General features: G+C 39.8%; 1 protein-coding gene across 7 annotated transcripts in view; it reads left to right on the forward strand.

The window, feature by feature from the left end:
* The window catches only part of IL1RAP (interleukin 1 receptor accessory protein), a 216,172-nt gene that overhangs the window by 59,578 nt on the left and 134,188 nt on the right, over positions 1–22,406 (forward strand). For 3 of the 7 annotated variants that reach the window (XM_063620542.1, XM_063620545.1, XM_063620547.1), the window contains exon 1: positions 8,076–8,236. The exons of the other annotated variants lie outside the window; for them this stretch is intronic. The gene's annotated coding sequence lies outside the window, so the exon portion shown is untranslated. Of the gene's footprint in view, positions 1–8,075; positions 8,237–22,406 lie in introns of those variants that run through there. 7 annotated transcript variants of the gene reach the window in all.

Below are 22,406 nucleotides of genomic sequence, written 5' to 3' on the forward strand. Positions count from 1 at the left end.
ATAAAGCACTCACCATGTCATGCTGCAGTTATTTTAATTTTTATAAGAAATAGTACTTGAATGGATGAATGGATGCATGCTCTTCCCCTGCCCCATTATGTCTCATGCCTTCCTCCTTTGTCACCATAAACCTTAATTCTATCTCTCCTTCTAATCTCTTCTTGTGATACCCTCTCTGTTTCTTTCCTTGATATGCTCTAAATAGAAGTACTCCTTCCGGCCAGGAGTGGTGGCTCACAACTGTAATCCCAGCACTTTGGGAGGCCAAGTTGGATCAATCACCTGAGGTCAGGAGTTAGAGACCAGCCTGGCCAACATGGTGAACCCCATCGCTACTAAAAATACAAAGTTAGCCAGGCATGATGGCAGGCACCTGTAATCCCAGCTACTAGAGAGGCTGAAGAAGGAGAATTGCTTGAACCCAGGAGGTGGAGGTTGCAGTAAGCCGAGATCACAGCACTGCACTCCAGCCTGGGCGACAGAGCAAGACTCCCTCAAAAAAAAAAAAAAAAATACTCCTTCAATACTCCAATACTACTAAATTTTAACTTTCTTATTGACCTTAGTGTAGCATCGGAAAAGTATGGCCTTTAGAATCTGTTAGACCTGGGGTTTGCTCCTGGCTTTAACATTAACTAGCTGGGTGGCCTTAGATAAATCAGCTTCTCTGACTCCATTTTCTCATTGCTAAAAGTAGAGAACCAATTTCTACCTTTTAAGGATATTGTGAGGTTTAGAAGTAATTGATGTTTAAATGGCTTGTCACATGCTCAATGCCAATTGCTCAATGAGGACGAAATATTATTTCAACCTTGTATTGTATAATCCATGTAGACATTTCATCTTCTTCTCTTCTCTCCTCTTCTGGCCTATAATGAAGGAACCATGTCTACTGTATCTCAGCCTTGCTCACATTGCCCATATAGAGCAAATGTTCAACACGTTTGAAAAGATGGATGAATAAAAGATAAAATAAATTTCTCAATGTTGGTGGCAGAGAAAGAAGATCATACAAAGTCTCTGCATCTCATATGAGTACTTGAAAATTATTCTCCAAAGGTGAATAATATAAGCGCTTCCCTGCTAGAGGATCATTCAGTCTTCCTGCTGCTGCACAAAAAAATAGAACTGAATGGCGCAGTTCACTCATACTGCCGTAAGAACAAGCACATATGAGCACAATTTTACCTGGCACCAACTGGTTGTTATTCACCAGATTGTGACCAATTTAGATTAGGTCTGCCCTTAAATACTGTAGTAGTTTATCTGAAGAACATTCTTTCCATTTAGATCAGATGTTGGAGGCTAGAAGCTGATAAATTTTCTTAACTACTTACAAGGCCAAGTTAGAACTATAAAGGTAAGTTTCCCTTTCTGCATGCAAAGTTCTTGCCTTTAGATTTCCTGATGTAGTAAAGTGTCAACAATGCATAATAACCATCCTCCAAGACTTTATTAAAATCCTGACCTTTGCTTCAAAGCTTCTGTTTAGAAGAAGAAAAGCAAGGAGAGAAAAGTAGGTCCTTTCTAACAGCCTCCAGGAGCTTTAGGCCATAGGCCAGGAAGACAGGCTGTCTTTTGGAAAACATGCCTTTGCCTGTCACCTTCACTGATATTGCCCTGTGGTGGCACTGGAGGAGCATCACCAGGAAGTCAGACATTAAAGGAGAAGCAACTCAGAGAATAGGATTCTGATTCTGCTACTACAAGTACCTACTGACCTCTGAGAACTACAGAACTCTCAGAACATATTAACTTTATCCAAAGCCCTGCATTATGTGATTTGACCAAACTCTAGCATACCTTCTAGCAGCATGAGGTCATGTCCCTAGGATGACCACAGCTCCCCATTAAAATGCCTACTTGAGAAAACTCAGCTCTCCTAGGAGGTTGCTGTTTGCTCTAGCCAATACCCGATGATAGGCTCTTGACCTTCTATTCTTAGAGAATCAACTTAGAAAGGCTTACATTTGGGAATGCTTATGTTCTACAACTCAGTAGTGTTTCTCTCAGGGACCTGTGCGCTGTTCCTTTAAATGTAATAACCGGGAAGGATAGGGCTTCTGTCTCCCAGTCTCTGTGGGAGAACAGAATTCTAACTTCAGTAAGTGCCAGCCAGCAGTCACAGTTAGCACAGCTAGTCATTTGCGCTGATCAAACCCTTAGTAATATTTCACTTCTCAGGCTCTACTGAGATCCTGCTCTGCTACCTCCCTCATTCTCCATTTAAAAGGACAAACAACCTCTACACAAACAGGAATGAAGCTCAGCTGTTTCCTCTGCTATCAATAGTTACTAAATAAAATCTGTTTTCATGGCTTTAACTAACGTCAGGCAGTGTTTCTCTTTGACACCTGTACGTGAGATGGGAGTCAGCTTCATCCCTATGCAGCTAAATAGAGATTGGAAGGGATCCAGAAGTTCCCCTTTCCCCTCTTTTCTTTCAGGACTGCATGTAACCCAGGTAGTGAGGCTGAGGGACAGAAATGAGTGAAGCTGGCTAGGCGCGGTGGCTCAAGCATGTAATCCCAGCACTTTGGGAGGCCGAGGTGGGTGGATCACCTGATGTCAGGAATTATTCGAGACCAGCCTGGCCAATATAGTGAAACCCCGGTCTCTACTAAAAATAGAAAAATTAGCTGGGAGTGGTGGTGGGCACCTGTAGTCTCAGGTACTCTGGAGGCTGAGGGAGGAGAATCACTTGAACCTGGGAAGCACAGGTTGCAGTGAGCCAAGATCATGCCACTGCACTCTAGCCTGGGCGACAGAGCGAGACTCAGTCTAAAAAAAAAAAAAAACGAAAAAGGAAAAGAAAAGAAATGAGTGAAGCCTCCCACTACACAGTCAAATTTCCAATTTCCTCTTCCAAACAACTTGAATTTCAATAGTTGGGTATATGTGTTTGAACAAATTAGCATATCTCTCCAACAAGGTAGAGTTGAGCTCTTAGTAATCAACACCTTATCATTACTGTTTAATCTGCTTATTTCCCTACACCTAGCCAAATCAAACTGCAGGAAGAGAGGCTTTTATCAGAAACAGATGCAATAAAAAGGAAGAGGGATACCTGACTTGGAAACCCAGGGCACCACAGACGAAGTGGGGGGCAGGCATAACTAAGTGCTGCTAAGGGAAATGTGAACAGCCAGAGAACAGGTACAACGGTCAGCTGGGGATGGAGGAAAAGAGAGCTGAGGGGTATAAAAGGTGGAAACATAAAAGGGTTTGGAAGGTGATAGAATTACTTTTTCCTTTTTCCACGTTTTTTTTTTTTTTTTCCTCTTGGCTCCTGCCCTTCACCTTCCTTCCAAAATCTCAAAATAAAATGTCTCTATAATGTGCTTTCTTTACTCTGTACCCAGCCAAATATATACATATATATACACACGTATATATATATACACACACATACATATGTATATATATGGACCACTGTTCGCCTGTTGCTTGCTCTCTCCTCTTACATCTTCATTAATGTCCCTGCTCCACTATTATATATATATGTACACACGTATATATATATATATATACGTGTGTATATATATACGTATATATGTGTGTGTGTGTGTGTGTATATATATATGTATATAAAATGTGTTGTTTTCGTTTTTGTCTTCCAATTATTCTGGTCTCCCAAAAAAATGTAAATCAAAGGAAGGGGGCAATATATAAGTCACTTAATATCTTTGTATCAAAGTTTAACCATGAGAGTTTTGGACTGAATTTGTAACTCAACAAATGTTTATTAAATGAGTATTATGTGCAAAATATTGTCTGTTTGCCAGGGAAACATTATATTACCCTCCTGGAGTTAGCATTCTAGTGAAAAAAGCATTCAATAAGTAAATTAATTAAAATGTTATGTAATGTATTATTTGACTTGGTTGTCAAGAAAGGCTTTGTTGGGAAAGTAATAGTGGAGCAGGGACATTAATGAAGATGTGAGTAGGAGGAGAGGGCAAGCAACAGGGGAACAGCGGTCCAGCAAGGGGAACAGCAAGTGCAAACACCCTAGTATGGGAACATGTTAGTGTGTTTGGTTGACAGCACGGAGCATGCTATGGGAGATTTAAAGAAGCAACTCAGTGCTGGATCATGTAGGGCCAGGCAAGGACTTTTAGGCCATAATGACTACGGAAATTTATCGGATCATGATGAGAAATCACGGAGTATTTGAAAGCAGAGCATGACATATTTCTTGTAAAAGAATAAAGAATATTTATATTGCATTTGTATGTGCCAATCCCCGTTCCAAGTGTTTTACTTATATAATCTCATTTAATTTAAAAACAGCACTATAATGTATATTATTGTCATTGTTATTCATATTTTTCAGAGAACAAAACTGTGAAAAAAAGCAATTAAGTAACTTGACCACATTATGTAAACTTGATCCCAGGTAGTCTGACTTCAGATTCTTTGACCTCAATCACTAGCCTGTATTTATTCTGTTTTCATTAATAAGGGTCTCTGAAGTAAGGGCAATAGACTCTTTGGGTAAGAGTTTAAGCAGGGACACCAGTGAGGGGAGAGATGGCAATGACTTGAACCGTGGTGGTTGTGATGGAGAAGAGGAATAATGTCGTTGAATTTGAGATGTGTTTTGAATGTAGAGGAAGCAGAAGGTTTGTGGATATAATGTATACAGGCAATGAGAGAGAGTGATACTCCAACTTTTTGACCTGAGCAACTGGGTAAAAGATAGTGTTTCTTGCAAAGCTCTGGTTTGGTGTGGGGTAGACATAAAGTTTGAATTTGAACATGTAAAGTTTGAGATGTATTTAAAACATCCAAGAAGGAGATACGAAGGAGGCAATATGGTATACAAAGTCTGGGGTTTGGGCTGTAGATTTATATTTGCAAGTTATTATCATATTGATATTTTAGAAGGCTATGTGTCTGTCTGAGTTCCCCTAGGTAGAGAATATAAGGATTGAGCTCTAGGACACTGGAACCTTCAGAGATCATGAAGAGGTAAAGGATTCAATAAGAATCTGATAAGGACCAGCAGATGAAATACATGAAAAACAAAGAGTCAAGTATGAGACAGTGTGAAAGAGCAACAGATTAACTGTGTCTAATGCTGCTAATACATGTACAATGAAGACAGAGAATTGACCATCACATTTGGCAAAGTGAAGATCATTACAGATGCTGACTGCGGAGTGGCAGAGACAAAAGTCTGAATGGATTGGGTTCAAGAGACTAGCAAACTCCTGATGCCTCGTATAGCTACAGCAAGATAATTAAAGATAACCTAAAAAAAAAGGTGGAGGGTAAAAGCTGGGAGAAGAAGACAATAATAATACCTTTCCAAACACTTCAATCAATTGCAAAATATTTTGTTGTGTGTCTTCTACACATCCAGCGGTATTAGTCACTAACATCAATGAATTTGTAGCTTCATTTATTCATTTAGGCAACTATTATTCATCAAATGTTTAGTATGTGATGGATATTTAATGGGTATTGCTTTAAAATATTTTTCTCAATTGTTAGAATAACATTTTTTGATTTTTAATTATTATGGGTACATAATAGGTGTATATATGTATGGGTGACATGTGATGTTTTGATACATGCATACAATGTGTAATAATCACATCAGGGTAATGACAACAGAGTATCCGTCACCTTGACCATTTGCCACTTCTTTGAGGAACATTCCAATTTCACTCTTACTTATTTTAAAATGCATAATGAATTATTGTTGACTGTAGTCACTCTGTTATGCTATCAAATGCTAGGTCTTATTCATTCCAGCTAATTATATTTTTGCAACCATTAACCATCCCCCTTCCCCACAACTCCCTTGCCTCTGCTACTCTTCCCAGCCTCTGGTAACCATCATTCTACTCTCATATCTCAGTTCAATTGTTTTAATTTTTAGCTCCCACGTGTGAGTGAGAATTTGCAAAATTTGTCTTTCTGTGCTTGGTTTATTTCACTTAAACGTAAAAGGAAAAAGAGATGTTTATATTATTTCCATAATCCTAACATATCAACAGTTTTTCACATTCCTTTCAATTGGAGTTGATCTCTCCACAACTTTTACTCAACCTTATTATTTTGTAAGCCTTTTTCTTTGTAGACATGTTTCCATAATATGATAGTTATGATGCAAATATTTTTTTGTGTGAGTAGAGAGCATTGGTTAACTAATCATTTTCATTTCCAACCATTTATATTGTGTTCAAACTACAATATACTATGAATATTTGTCTATATGATTATTCATCTTAATGTTATCTTCCTTAAGCTATGAGTAGCCCTTCAATGTTCAGGACTACATCTGGTTCAATTCTGAATTACTAGCATCTGTTTGGCTTCTAGGTAGTACATGAGACTGTGTAGCGGCTGAGAGCATGAACGTCGAGTGTCTCTAGTCTCATTTTGTATTCTCCACTTGTAGGCCTGTAGCCTTGGTCAAGTAACTTAAATTCCCTTTATCTCCTTTATGAACTGGAGATAATAATAGCACCCTCCAGGTTGTATTGACGGTTACCTGAGTTAATATACACAAAGTCCTTATGATTGCACCTTTTTATTTTGTAAGCACTGTGTACAAAGCTTAAGTGTACTACATATATAAAAAGTCTGTGCCCAGAATATGTTTAAGGAATGAATAATAAATCAGAAAAAGTTTTATTGTTGCTTCATACAGGTAACATTTTAAATTCTTTTAGATTATTTTCTCTTTGGTTCAGTGGCAATGTTGTGAGCAGGTGCTGGATCCCAGGTATCCAGAGATAAATAAAAAATTTTGAGCAATTAATTTTCATAAGTGATATCAAGAAGTAAAGTATCATGAACATTTCTATGGCTGCAATTACACTGATATTTCACCTTAGGAACTGAAGCTCCGCCAGGGCAGGGGCAGCCTCTGAGTTTCGTACTGCTGTGCACCTTTAGCAGCACGGGCATTTGCTGGTTTCATTTCCTTCCCACTCACCTGGGCCCTTTTCTTATTTCACATCTTTTTTCTCCTTTTCCTTAAATGCTTTCTCTGAATCTTGATTCTTGAAAATAAATTAGTAAGATTCAGTTAGGTAGGAGGAGGAGAAAAGATGTGATGAGCAAGGTATGTGTGAAGACTCGTCAGTGTGGTAGGTGGCTTTGGTTAGGTGGTTTCAGAAATGGGGACAGGTCATGAAGGGCCTTGCCAGTCAGGAAAAATCATGAGGCACTAGCAGTAGGAACACAGCAGAAGGTGCCTGAACAGGAGAGATGACTTAATGAAAACCTTTATAACGCTTCTCGGGATATATTACAGACTACCATCTAGAGTGGCAGAGGGCAGCTGAAGGAAGCCTGTTGCAAAAACTTGGGGAAATGGAAATGAATGAAGGCAAATATTTGTTTTGAGATGATTTCCATCTATGTAACCTATTAGTTCTTTTATTCGTTCACCATACATGCATTGAGTGCCTACTTTGTGCCAGGCACTGTGCTAGGCAATGGGTATATTACCAGTGGACAATATAGATTTAGTCTTGCTGTCATGTCCTGTTGCTTGCTCATATGAATGTCAGTTCAAGATAGCAAGAGCTCAGGACTGCGGAGATCGCATCTACATCCTGTCGCGCTCTGTGCCGGCACAGGGTGGTTGCGAAAATCACGTAGTCTGAATTGATTCAAGGCCTTGCAGCATGATTGCTAAATACGTCGAGACAGGAAGAAAGGGCAGGGTGGCACCGATCTCAACGGCGAGAGCACGATCTTGCAATGAGCGCATGTGTGCGCCTCGGTGTGTAGTGAGGGGCGTAGCTTCCCACAGCGCCTGGCAGCGTGTCAAGCTGCGCTACAGGACTAACCCTCCCCTTTCCCAGCGCGCTCAAGCCCGCACAGGCGGTGGCAGGGAGCCGAAGGGGCCGAGCGCAGCCTTGCATCTGTCCGCAGGCGGGCCCGGCGCCGCTCCTCCTCGCGGCGGGCGGGACAGTTCAGGGCGCCGCCCGGCGGCCGCAGCTCCTGGAAGCCCAGAGCGCGGGTGGATCGCGAGCCAAGGCGGCGGGTGGAGCCTGAGCCGTGAGGCCGTGGCCAATCGCGCCGCTCCGGGGGAGGAGCCCCAAAGGGGGAAAAGAAAGTGCGGCGGAAAGTAAGAGGCTCACTGGGGAAGACTGCCGGGATCCAGGTCTCCAGCGTCCGCTTTGGCCAGAGGCGCGGAAAGAAGCAGTGCCCGGCGACACTGCACCCATCCCGGCTGCTTTTGCTGCGCCCTCTCAGCTTCCCAAGAAAGGTGAGTCTCGCGCCGCCGTGAGGGCTCAGAAGTCACCAAGCCGCAGAATCTCAGGGTGGATGGATTCTTAGAGATCCTATCGTTAAACCCTCCTACTTTACAGAAGAGGAAACTGAGGCACAGAACGAGGCAGCGGCTGGGGTAGGTCATACTGCTAGTTAGGACTGTAGCCCGGATTCGAACCCAAACGTTCGGAGACCCACCTTTGCTTTGCAGGGATTTAAGTAACGCAGGTGTGGGACGTCTGCTCGTTGCCGCCCCCATCCTCAGCCCTTTGAGAGGTCTACCCTTGTTTTCCTCCTCACCGCCCTCTCCCCGCTACCACCCCCCGCCCCCATCTCTTCCTTGGTTTCTCCAGACCGCTGCTGGAAGCGCTGAGGACAGAAGGAAGCGGTGTGTCCCAGCATGCCCACTCGGTATCACGTCGCTCTCAGCCCGGAGCTGTGACAGCCTGGGAAAATGCTGCTTGCAGCCTCAGTCCCTCTTCCCCTGACCTGCTTTCTCAGAAAGATGCCCCTGCCGAGGGTGTCGGACCAGCTTCTGGAGGAGCACGGGGAGAGAGGAGGGAGGCCCGGGCGCCAGTGACCTCCTATGGTACTGTTTCTTCCCAGCCCCGGAGGAAGCGGAGCTAGTGGCCCGGTGGGGCGCAGGGTGCCCCTTACTTGAAAGAGCTGGCTTCATGGAACCATAGAGCCCCTTCCCTCTTCCAAATACTGGGAGAGAGCAAGGAAGCTGAGTTAAAGAGAAAATCACAAACATAAAAGCAAACTTCTGCTGTTTCCTTTAAGAGCTAGCCCACAGCCTGTCTTCCCTCCACCTTCTGGTTGTGAAATTGTGAACCAGGGCGCCACGCGAAGCATTCTGCTGCTCTGCTGTACAGATCCCTGGTTTAGCTACTGGATGAGAAAGAGGACTTGAGTTTTGACTCCAGCTCTGCCATGTATTAGCTGTGTGAACTTGGGCAAGTTATCTCACCTTTCTGATACCGGGTTTTTCTTTTCTTTCTTTCTTCCTTTCTTTTCTTTTTTCTCAGCCGAAAAATGGAGATTTATAATGGTCACAATGAGCCCTTTGGGTAGTTGGGAGGATGAAATGGGATCATTCAAGTAGCATGTTTAGCACAGTGCCTGGCCTGGCATCTGGTTGGTTCAAAACTAATGGCAACTATTGTAAATATTGTTACATAGTAACCTTGCAGACAGTGGGTTTTCAGAAAGGTGATTTCATACTACCTTACAGAGGCTTTTAAAACAATCTGTACATGTGGTGTCTTTCTTCTTTTGAATTTGAGCAGCTCTTTTATAGTAAGAATTTTCTGAATGTTGTCCATATGTGATGTGGATCATGGATGCTTATCTCGAAATGTAAAATTGATGTTTCTCGGTGATATGAATTTCCTACTAGTTTTTAGGTCAAACCTCAGGCCTGTGAACTGCCCTGATCTGAGACATCCTTTATTGACAAAGAGGGTCTTGAAATGGATGAGAGGCAGAAAGACAAGAAGAGAAAGTTGGAAGTTGCAGCTATGTTACAGATTATTCTAAGCCTTCTATCCTTGCTCCCTTAGGTCAGTTGAGCAACCTTACATTTTTCATCTAGTATCAGAAAACAAACAAAATTCTCATATATTTCTTTTGGATTGTACAGAGATGCTGCTAAATGCAGACTCTTCTGGACGCAAACTTACCTTATTTAAACACGAACACACAGACATTCACATGCCCACACTAGTCTTCCTGTATTATTGGTATTTTAAAATTAAATGAATTCCCTCCTACACCCTTACCCTCCTCATGACAATTGATTTTATTCTGATGGACTTCATGCAATGATTTACTACTACCTACTGGCTTTCCCATGAGTCCTTAAATTGAGTGTCCAGCATTTGTAGTTGGCTGCCTCCTTCACAGTCCATAGCATTTGCATGCAGTATTGATAAGTGCTTGAGAACAGAGTGTGATACATCTTGATGGAAGATAAGAGCCCAGTGGTGCCCACTTAGGTACCTCCTGCACCAAACATTAGTAAAGGATGGGATCACCTGCTTCCATCAGCTTGTTCCATGTACATGCATTATGGTGAGCTGGCTGGGATATGACTGAATGTGTGCCTGAGAGACAGGGGCCTTGTGGGGGAAAAGGAAAATGTTCAAAATAAGGTCAGATCATGAGGATGGAAGGGAGATTAAAAGCTAATTCCTTTGGTTCTGATTCTTCAAAGAAAGCTTTGTCAATTATACCCATATCTTTATACAGATTATTACTTGTTACCAAAACCATATATATGTATAGAACTTTAAAATTTCCATAGTGCATTCTGCATATATGATACTCCTTGTTACTTGCAATAGCCCTGGGAGGACATGGCAAGAATATTAATAGAGGAAGGAGCCCAGGTTTTGTGGTCAGACCTACTTGATTTCAAATTCCAGCTCTCATGCCTGAGTAGTTGGGTGATATTGAGCAGTTTATTTAATCATTTGAAGTTTCTGTTTTATCCAGTTCTAAAATGGAAAAAAAAATGCTTACCTTAAAAATCTGTATAAAGAATAAATTCAATAGAATAATGTCAAGTACATGTAGTGAATAGGTGCTTATTAAATGATATCTCTTCTTAGCTAGTCTCAATTTATTTAGAACATATCTGGAATGAGACTCAGAGAAATGAAAAGTTGCTAGAGGTCATGTGTTAGTATGTTTCAACTCTGGGAATACAGTTTACACCTTCTCATGTCTAGTTTAGGGCACTTCCCATCACACTCTGTTTCCTCACCAATGAGATATTTAACAATTTACTTCAGTTATAAGGTTGACCTTATTTGTCTGGTTATTTCAGAATATCTTTTTTGTTGAAAAGTGGGTATTTCCTTGCTAAGAGAACAATCCTTCAGCACAGTTCTGTAGAGTTTAGTGGGGCCGACTGTCCTAAGAGGGTATTTAAAGCAATGGTCTCTAAGACAACCTTCCTACTCTCCTGTGTTTGATGTAATACACCTCTGATTCCTAAGAGAAAGGGTACTAACTAAGAAGACATAAAGTACAGAATTACATCACTCTTTTCTTCCTGTTGTGAGTGGTTTCTTCCCTCTGCCGTCCTTATGCTAATTCAAAGCCTGGGAAGAAGATGGAGCAACAAATGTTATGAGTGTCCATGGCATTATTCAACTTTTTTTTTTTTTGACAATTTTGTGGGTACTGAGTAGAGTAGACAGAACAATGTGCAAAGGTGGCATTTGCAGAAAGAGACCACTGCTTCCTGGTAGTGCTGATTACTTGTCTGGAGTTTCAGTCCTCCTTGTGGAAAGTGATGGCTGGAGGCTCGTGTTGGAAGATGAAGGGATCTGTTTCTGGCCCAGGCAGTGGGGCTGTTCATCTACTGAGACTTCTCATAGGCCATTAGATCCCTCTTCTTTGTAGCAAGCACACAGACTTGCAAACGCAGTTGTAGAAGAAACATTTTGCTCCTTGCTTTTGGCATTTTGGAGCATATGTTTGCTCCCATAGGTAAGCAGTTAGCATCATCCTACCTGGCACAGTTAGGAAAGCAGAATGTGGCTTGAGGAAATCAGAGGATGTAGAAAAAACAAAGATTATCTCCAGCCTATACACAGCTTCTTTTGTTGCTCAACTTCATCAGGCTTTTGCTGGTGACACAGATGTAGGATCTGGTGAGTCACTGTTGCCTTGCCCGTGAAATATTAAAGAGAGCCACCTACTGTGCTCTTTGCCCATTTTGGAAATTGTTCTGTGGTAGAAAAAAAAGAAGAAGAAAAGAAAAAAGAAACACCAAAGAATAGGAAGGTTACAGAACATTTGGTAAGTGATATTTCGGTGGGTAAATTCAGGTTATCCATTCATTTGCTGCCTTTTTTTTTTTTTAAATGATAATGCATGGTTTACACTGATAGGGTTGTTAGGAGACATCCCTTTGGTCTGACTTTATTCTAACTCTCTCTAGCAGCTGTGGTAGTGTGGATTTTGAGAGTCTAGCTGAAATCTGAGGCAAATTATTCTATAGAGATGATCTTTTGGCTCTGCAGCTAGGAAATAGGGACACTGACGCCTGCTTAGAAGCTTAAGTCCCTATTTATTTCAACATCTTATTCATAGAAAACATTTAATAAACACTGATTCTGTCTTCTGCCGACAACTCCTTCAATGTATTAGTCTGTCAAATTACGATAATCATAATTTAACAGCTACTCTTTACTTGTCTCCATCATTATTTGTGCTGAGTATCTTAAATATATCATCTCATTCAATCCTCACAATAATCCTGTGTATTTTTTTAGGAAACCGAGGCTCATAGAGTTACGTAGCATGGCCTATGTATTAGTCTGTGTTCATGCTGCTGATAAAGACATACCCAAGACTAGGCAATTTGCAGAAGAAAGAGGTTCATTGGACTTATAATTCCACATGGCTGGGGAGGCCTGACAATCATGGTGGAAGGCAAGGAGGAGCAAGTCACATCTTACATGGATGGCAGCAGGCCAAAAAAGAGAACTTGTGCAGAGAAACTCTCATTTTTAAAACCATCTGATCTTGTGAGACCCATTCACTATCACGAGAATAGCATGGGACAGACCTACCCCACATGATTCAATCATCTCCCACTGGGTCCCTCCCACAACATGTGGGAATTATGGGAGCTACAAGATGAGATTTGGGTGGGGACACAGAGCCAAACCATATCAGCCTGTGTAACAGCACAAAGCAAGACATGATGCTGAGACTCATCTACACATTTTATTCTAGAGTTAGGAAGAACTTCCAATTTTCCCGCCTCTGGACTAGAACTGAGGACTTAGACTAAGACCAATGACCTACCCAATCATCATCCTACATCCTCATCCTGGTACTACCTTGCCTGTGACTGAGAAATATCTTTACCTTTGGACTAAAATGTGGGAGAGCTGAACTAGATGATCTCTAAATTTCTTCGGCTATAATGCATTGTGTATCTTTAAGATTCCTTTCAACTTTGAGATTCTGTAATCACATCTATTTGCAAAAGTTAAAGCTAAAATGGAGAAAGGGGAGTAAAAAGAAAATACTCTTATTGTTTTATTCCCTGGAGATGTATTTTTATGAACAAACAAAGATGAGCAAGAGAAATCAGCATTTCATCAGCACATGTACTTTTGTCATTTCATTTAAACATAAAAATAACTCTCAGATATATATTATTATTTGCCTTTTACAAATGAAAGAACTGAGGCTCAGAGAGACTTATAGACTTGCCCAAGTTTTCCCAATTAGTAAAGATTGGAACCTGAGTGTGCCTGAGTGCAAAGCCTTTTGGTCCACTACAGCATATTTACTAGATACCACACCATGAAATCTGGAAACTCATATAACCAGATTCGTAAATGCCCCATCTCTGTATCCTCACATCATACTACCTTAGCTTCTGTCTTCTCCTCTTCTTCTACTCTTTCCTTTCCAAACATACTGCTCCAATCCTTTCTTGATTCTTTCCAGCTCTCAAAACCCATTTAAATGCATATAACATCTTCTATCTCTATTGTTATTATTATTTTTTTTTACTGTGGTCCAGGAATTTGTAATTTGTGCTTTTGTTTTTGTTCATCCCCATTGGGCACAGGACAGAATAAGCCATGCCATCAGCTGAGAGACTTACAAATGTCTCTATCTGTCTAATCTGTGTGTCAATCATCTTTCTATCTACCTCTATTTATTAGTGAAATTAAAGAAAGATAGAGCATATTAAGCCCCTAGCTCTTAATAGTTGGCACCTAGAAGGGACTTGGTAAATATTCATTCCCTCCTCATCATTCAGCACTGCTGTTTACCCAAATCATTACTCATTTAATGAATCTCAGATGGAGAGGGGGAGTATCTTGAGTAGATGCCCCAGCTGGTCTAAGAGAATGTGCCACAGTTTGGCAGGCAATTGGGATGGTAAAGGATAGGAAATGAATGTGATATTTACCTTAAAATATCCACTGAGGATATGGTTTATTCTGCCCTGTGCCTAGCCCAGTGACTCATGTATAAGAAGGGCAAAATTGAATGGATGATGGGTTCATATTATGTCAGTAGGCCCAAAATTGACTTTCTGGATTTCTTGTGCTTTATCAATAATATTAGTTGTGTCAAAGTTTGCCTCTACAGACTAATAAAGTAGTTTTAATTTCCTTTAATTTTTTGGTCACAAAATCAGACAATGATAAGGAGTCATACGCTCCAAGAAGGTTAGACATTACTGGCTCAATGATGGGAAAACCTGTTTCTGTCCTAATAATAAAGGGCGTTTTGCAGAAAACATAGTGAAGGATGATGCTGAAGTGCATGTTTGCATATATTGACAGCAAGACCACTGTCAAGTGTCATAAATAAATTGCCAGAGAGAAAGTAGGAAGTTTCCATTGAAGTGGGCAGCTGCAATGAGCTTCAATCTCAAGATTTCTAAAAGCATTGAAGAATTTACATCAGTTTAACTATTATTTTCTGTTGAAAATAAGAACAGGTAACCTTTTATGTCTGATTTATATCCAGCAGATGCTTGTGATTTCTACCTTTCTGGCACAAAAGTCCTCATAATTACATGGCTTCCTCCTCTGCCAATCAATGCTAATGGCAACAGAAATGAGAAGCAGTCATTTTATAAGCATTATGTCTGGAAATGTTCCTTTCGTTGATAGCAGTTTCTTAACGCCAGTATGGTTAGATGCTATGGCAACTTAAAATTGTGTTTCCATAATATCGTGGACATTGACGTCAAACTGATCTGCCTGGGTTTGACTTTGGCTGAATTGTTTGATCTCTCTTTGCCTTATTTTTATGATCTGTAAAATGGGGATAATAAAACCCATCTTGTCGGGCCTTTGGTGAGTGTCAATCATATGCCATGACATTTGTTAAGAGGCTTATGCATGGGGATTTTAACCTCTATAACAATTAACAACAGCAATGAGAATTGTTCCATTGCATGCCCAGATGGATACTAAATTAGCAAAAGAAAAATCCAGGTTGAAATAATAACAATTTTTGTTTATATAGAACTTCAAGTCCTCAAAATGCTTGTTATTGTATATACAGATGTATACACATATAACTTTTTTTTTTTACAATAATTCTAAGGTAATCAGGGCAGGTGTTGCTAATGTTTTACATCCTGAGTCTCAAAGGGGCTACATATTTACTATGGCAAAGCAGCTAATAAATAGTAGAACTGGGACTTGGACCCTAGTTTTCTAACTCCAAAATTATGTTTTGTTTTGTTTTGTTTTTTTCCTCAGTCAATCAGCCCTGGTCCTGGTTAGTTGCGTTTCCTTCTCCAGACTCCTTGCTTTCACCCCAAAAATGAGCAATTTGGAAAATATTATGTCTAAGGTAGAGTGTTTTATAAATCTGTGACTGTAGAACAATGTCTCAGGAGGCATCTCATTGGCCTCAGTGAGAATTACCACTGAGTGCTGCATGGAGAGTCAGATCCATAAAGACCGCTTTATGTCCTTAAGGATGTGATTCTGCCACATTACTCTGACCTACAGACCATTCCCCGTCTGCCCCATCCCCTTCAGGACCCAGGTTTGGGGATGGGAAGAAAAAGTAGATGACTCGGTTAGGCACATGTACATTTAAGATTTGGGAAATGATAATAGAGCCTTTCTTAAAAAAAAAGCAAGTTCCGTATCACCATTAATCTCCATAGTTTTCTACAACAAAATAAAGGATAAAATATTTTGCTTTAGTTTGGATTCTAGCATTATGAGTACACATTTTCTGCTTTCTTCTTTTGAGCTTTTAGTGCCCACAGAAGAAGCTTGACTCTCATTAAAATGTGAGTTGTTTCTGTTTATAGAAATGATGGAGACTTGAGAATGGTAATACACACTAAGTAGCACTTTTCTGGAAGATTGTACTTCAGTTTCCCAATTACAGAGTGAGACAGTGGTGGGGGCAGCAGATTGAATGGATAGAGTAGATAGTAAGAAGTAGGCTGGCTTCGGAATCAGGGCTGGGTTTGAATTCTAGATACTGCATGCTTAGCCTGTCCAGACTTAGTTTTCTCATCTGTAACATGGAAATAAACATGCCTGCTCGCCCGCCCTCCCTCCCTCCCTCCCTTCCTTCCTCCCTTCCTTCCTTCCTTCCTTCCTCCCTCCCTCCCTCCCTCCCTCCCTCCCTTTGTTCCTCTTCCTTCCTTCTTCCCTTCTTTCCTTTTCCTTCCTTCCTATCTATCTATCTACCTATCTCTATTTATTAGTAAAGCTCAAGTAAGATAAAATATATTAAGCCCCTAGCTCTTAATAGCTGGCACCTAGAAGGCACTCAGTAAATATTCATTCCTTCCTCTTCATTCAGTGCTGGTGTTTACCCAAAGCCTCTCTCATTTGATGAATCTCAGATGGAGAGGGGGAGTATATCAAGTAGATGCCCCAGCTGGTCTAAGAGAATGTACCACAATTTGGCAAACAATTGGGATGGCAAAGGATAGGAAATGAATGTAATATTTACCTTAAAATATCTCAGAATCTTTCATGTGTAGGAGCAATTAGACCAGTGATAAATTGCAGTGCATGGATCTTTCACATCAGAATCATGTGGATAGCTTCTGAAATGAGTGGATATCTAGGATTTCTGCACTGAAATCTAAGAATCAGTGGATTCGAATTTTCAGTACTGAGAGGCAGAATATTGCAGGGATTTGAATTTGGATTCAAATTCTGCTCCCTCAGTGTAAACCTAAGGAAGTTATTCAACTTTTCTATGTTACTCATTGGGTTGTGGAGAGAAGGAAGTAATTTAATAAATATGAAGTGCCTAAAACACAGTTTTACTTACTGTATAACCCAGTCTTTGAAATACCTTGCATGACTTTGTTTAACTTACATTTTATTTCCTTTCTGACTAAATGTCCTAGATAACTACTTGGCTAACTCTTTGATTTGCTTAAAGTCTTTGTTCAATATCTTCTCAGGGAAGCCTACTTGGATTGCATGAATTTGCATGGGTTGGGGTAGGGGAAGCAGGAATAGGGCTGCTTGCTCTCTGAAATCGTGATCTCCCTTACCCTACTCTTATTTTTCTTTTATTCTGTGGCATTTGGTACACAGAATAAAGCTTACACATACTATTTTATTATTTTACTTAGTCTATTTTTAAAATTTAACTTTTATTTTAAGTTCAGGGGTACATGTGCAGGTTTGTTACATAGGTAACCTTATGTCGTGGGGATTTGTTGTACGGATTATTTCATTGCCCAGGTATTAAGCCTAGCACCCATTAGTAATTTTTCCTGATTCTCTCCCTCCTCCCACCTATCACCCTCCAATGGGCCCCAGTGTGTGTTGTTTTCCTTTATGTGTTCATGTGTTCTCATTTAGCTCCCAATTCTAAGTGAGAACATGCAGGATTAGGTTTTCTGTTCGTCTGTTAGTTTGCTAAGGATAATGGTCCCCAGCTCTATCCATGTTTCTGTAAAGGACATAATCTCATTCCTTTTTATGGCTGCATAGTATTCCATGGTGTATATGTACCATATTTTCTTTATCCAGTGTACCACTGACGGGCATTTAGGTTGATTTCATGTCTTTGCTATCGTGAATAGTGCTCAGTGAACATACACATGCATCTGTCTTTATAATAGAATAATTTATATTCCTTTGGGTATATACCCAGTAATGAGATTGCTGGGCTGAGTGGTATTTCTCTTTGTAGGTCTTTGAGGAATTGCCACACTGTTTTCCACAGTGGTTGAACTGATCTGCACTCCCACCAACAGTGTATAGTGTTCCTTTTTCTCTGCAGCCTTGCCAGCATCTGTTATTTTTTGACTCTTTAATAGTAGCCATTCTGACTGGTGTGAGATGTTATCTCATTGTAGTTTTGATTTGCATTTCTCTAATGATTAGTGATGTTTTATTAGTATGCTTGCTGGTTTCATGTATGTCTTTTGAAAAGTGTCTGTTCATGTCCTTTGCTCGTTTTTTTTAAATGGGTTGTTTTTTCTTGTAAATTTGTTTAAGTTCCTTCTAGATGCTGGATATTAGACCTTTGTCAGATGCATAGTTTGCAAAATTTTTCTCCCATTCTATAGGTTTTATCTTTGCTCTGTTGATCATTTCTTTTGTTGTGCACAAGCTCTTTAATTAGATCCTATTTGTCAATATTTGCTTTTGTTGCAACTGCTTTTCGTGTCTTCATTATGAAAAATCTTTGCCCATTCCTATGTCCAGAATGGCATTGCCTAGGTTGTCTTCCAGGGTTTTAAGTCTTTAATCCATCCTGAGTTAATTTTTATGTATGATGTAAGGAAGGGGTTCAATTTCAATCTTCTTCATATGGCTAGCCAGTTACCCCAGCATTATTTATTGAATAAGAAATCCTTTCCTCATTTCTTATTTTTTATTTCACCTCCAATAGATTATAAAGTCCACAAGGACAGGGACACTTGATCTGCTTATTGCTGTATCCCAAGTGCCTAAAATAGTTTCTAGAAAATAGCAAATGGCCAATAAGGAGGCAATGATAAATAAATAAGTGTATGGATAGAGGTTAGTGTGATTATTTGTCCCCAAGAAGTAGAAAGCGATAGAACCTGATAAGACAGTAAATTACACATGTAATGTTGACATAAAATTTGACATACATATATGCGCATATACACACATATGTATACACACTTACATACATACATATACATATGTATATATAAGTGTATGTGTGTATTTTTGGAGTGTTGAGTATAGATTTAAATATTGAAGTAATAATTTATGTCTATGTACATATGTATGCATGTGTACATGTATATATGCATGTGTACATGTATATATGTGTATGTAAAAATAAGTATAAGTGTCTATTCATCTATATATTTAGGAGTTTTTCAAAGCTACCTGAGGAAACAGAGGTGTTGAAGTGTTTACTTGTTAGGTTGCTATAGCGATAAGGAGAAAGATGAAAATATGTACATATGAGTCAAGAGACAACAGACGAACAGAAGAAATAGAAGTGATTCCAGGACAAGAAATGAAAGGCTAAGATTAAAACAGCAACCAACATTGGAGGGACGTAGAAGAGGGACAGTTTTTAAGTAGAGTAGTCAGAGAAGTGATCTCCGAGAAACTGACATTTGAACTAAGACAAAAGCCTGAGAAGGACCCGGGATAGGCCTGAGGTCGTCACGGAGGTGGTGGGCCAAGTAAGAGGCAGTGAAGAGCTGGAAATAAGATTCTAAGATAGGCAAGGGCTAGGTCAGACTGGTCTTGCAGGCTATGGTGAGGAGTTTGGCTTTTACGCAAAGGGTAGCAGGAAGTCACTGAAAAGACAGAAGCAGGGTGATGACCAGGTCAAAGGTATTTAGAGGCTTGAACAGAGAGTGAAGGAAAATGGAAGAACTTATTTATAAGATGAGAAGACCAACTGCTCTGATTTCATGATGTAGGCTGTTATGAACAGATGAGAAAGACAATTTGGTTTCATTGATGTTTCATTCATAGCCTCTTGTTCCCATTAGAACATTTCAAAGGGGAAAACAAAAACCCAGCTAAAATAGGGAAAACCTATATATGTATGCGTGGCTTTGCTTTTTCTCAAATGATACCATTCTTATTTCCAAATGCATTAAGTAATGGATGGAAATGTATGCACTATTACTCAATTCAATTCAGCTGGAAATTTTACCGTTCTTGTGTAGGTGTTTTATGTAATCAATTCCCCAAAACATTGAACCTAGAGCTATTTCCTTATGAAACTTCAGCTACCAGTTTCTGAAGTCTGTTGTAGTGAAGAGTAAGCATGTTAAAGGCAAATTAAATTCCATACAAGATCAATTTCTTCTTTCTGACTCTACAAATTTAAATGGTACCTAACTCTTCAAGAAGTGGCTTACAGGTCATCTCTTCTGTGATGTTTTTACTGGGCCCATGCACATATAATCTCATATATTCCTCTTCATAATATGAGTTTAAAATAGCTTGATAACATATGCCAGACTCTATTTCAAATTTTCTATAAATAATTTCTTTTTGAAGTCTCGGAATAACTATGTGGCAGGTGAAGTTATAATCACCATTTTACACAAGACAAAACTGAGACCTGGAGTCACAGAGTTGATCAGTGGTAGCATCAATTTTGGAAATTGAGCAAGCTTAATCGTTATACTATTCTGCTCTGTGATTGTAAACAGTAAACCTGCACATTTATTCACCTCTATTTGTCCCACTTACGTTGTGGTGCCTTATATGAAGGAATAGTTCAATAAGTGTATTGAATCAGTGAATTAATCTATGATCTATTCTTTCAAGTTGTATCATTTCATTAGCAAATAGTGATAAAAAACGTGGGTTTTAGACTGAGACAACCTAGGCAGGCAGAAGGTACTCACTACCTCTGTGATACGGTAAAATTACTAACGTCTCTAAACCTGTTTCTTCATCTATGTTGTTGGCACAAACGTAGGGCTGTTGTGAGGATTACATGAAGTATGCATGTAAAGCACTTAGCACGGTTCCTGGAACATAATTAGAGCTAAGTCTATCTGAACTGTTTTTATTATTTTTTGAACTAAAATAACCTCCTCAAACATGATTACAATTATGTACCAGGCAATTTTTTAGTTGTACTTGTTTTATTAATTTTCTTTTAAAAATCAAAGCCAAAGATTCAGTCATATAATCAGTGATGTTAATTTTGTTCCAGGGCTCATTCTGGCACTGTGCCCTCAGCAGGGCATGCAGTGTGGATTCTGAAAGGCCCTCTTATAGGAAGGAAGGCCAGTTCTGGAGAACAACATGAGAGCAAAAGGTGCTGTGTGACCACCCTTTTTTCCTCATACATCCGACATAGCTAAAGGCAGCACTTCCACCCTTGCCTATCTATCTCCTTAGGCTGGATCCACCTTGCTGGAAAGTTACTTTGTATTCCAGCGATGATCCCAGAGCATTTTGGGTGACAAGGAAAAAAACAGCAGAAGACTAAGTTTTGCCCCAGATAACACTTAAGGAGGTTAATTTACAGAACTTGCTGGAGGTTTAGGACCTACTATTGATCCCGTGCCTCTTGTGTGCCAGGAGCTGTGCTGAATGTTTTCGTTTCATTATCTCATTCAATCCTTACTGTAGCCATATACAAATTTTAGTCTTAAACCAAATTTACAACTAAAAAATAAAAATATAAAGTGACATGCGTGACATGCTTGCCTCTGTGTGTGTTTTCCAGGGCTGTGGTGATAAAATCAAATATTTCTTGTGTTTTGCCACATTTTTCTTTGAAAGCAAATTTCACAGCGTTGCAACACCTTTGGAGTCTCCAGGGACCTCCCTTGCAGTGAAGACACATTTGGCAGAGAAATGAGGCAAAGGTTGCATGTGGAAGGCAGGAAGTTTCATTCCAGTTGACAGTTTACTTTGACCTGGAAGAAGCTGGTAACAATGAGCTGAGTTCTGTTTTGTGGATTACATTTGTTTGCTTCTTTGTAGGGAACCAATATGGTGCTTATTTACATTTTTTTTTTTGCTTTTGTTCTTGTTATGGGATGTTTAAAAGGTGTAACTTTTATCCTTCTACATTTTCCAAGTAAAGTTCAGATGTTTCAATGTTCCTGACACTATTTGATAAATTATTTTAAGGAAAAGTCTACACACACACACACACACACACACACACACACGAGAATGGTGCCGGATTCATAATTGGCATTCACTATATATCTGCTGAATGAATACATGAGAAAAGAATTGCATCTCCTTTTTCATCTTTCTGTCTTTGAGAATGGGAACTGCTGCAGGATTTTTTTAAGTGGCAAGTTTCAATATATACCTTTCTTCTTAAATGTTTGCTTTAAGAATAATTTCAGAAGGAGATTATTCTAAAATATGGAGCATTACTTAATCTTAGTTATGCAGGACAGCTAATTGGAGTGGACTGTAATTCCTTTGGAATTTATTGAGGTGAGATCATTTACTTGTATACTAAATGGTCCCAGACTGATATACTGTTAAATTTGTGTAGTCTGATTTTCATCAATTTGCTGGCCTTTCTCTCTCTTATTGTCTGCTAGTTCTCATTGCTTTTGGCACATCTGGCTCTCCATTCCCCATACAATTAACAGTTTCTACTTTACTGTAGACTAGGGAGCTGGGTAATGAATTTGTTGGACCGGGCATATAATAAGAATACATAGCTTTGAATGTGGACTA

This window comes from Symphalangus syndactylus, chromosome 17, assembly GCF_028878055.3.
Source record: "Symphalangus syndactylus isolate Jambi chromosome 17, NHGRI_mSymSyn1-v2.1_pri, whole genome shotgun sequence".
In the NCBI taxonomy this organism is placed as follows: domain Eukaryota; kingdom Metazoa; phylum Chordata; class Mammalia; order Primates; family Hylobatidae; genus Symphalangus; species Symphalangus syndactylus.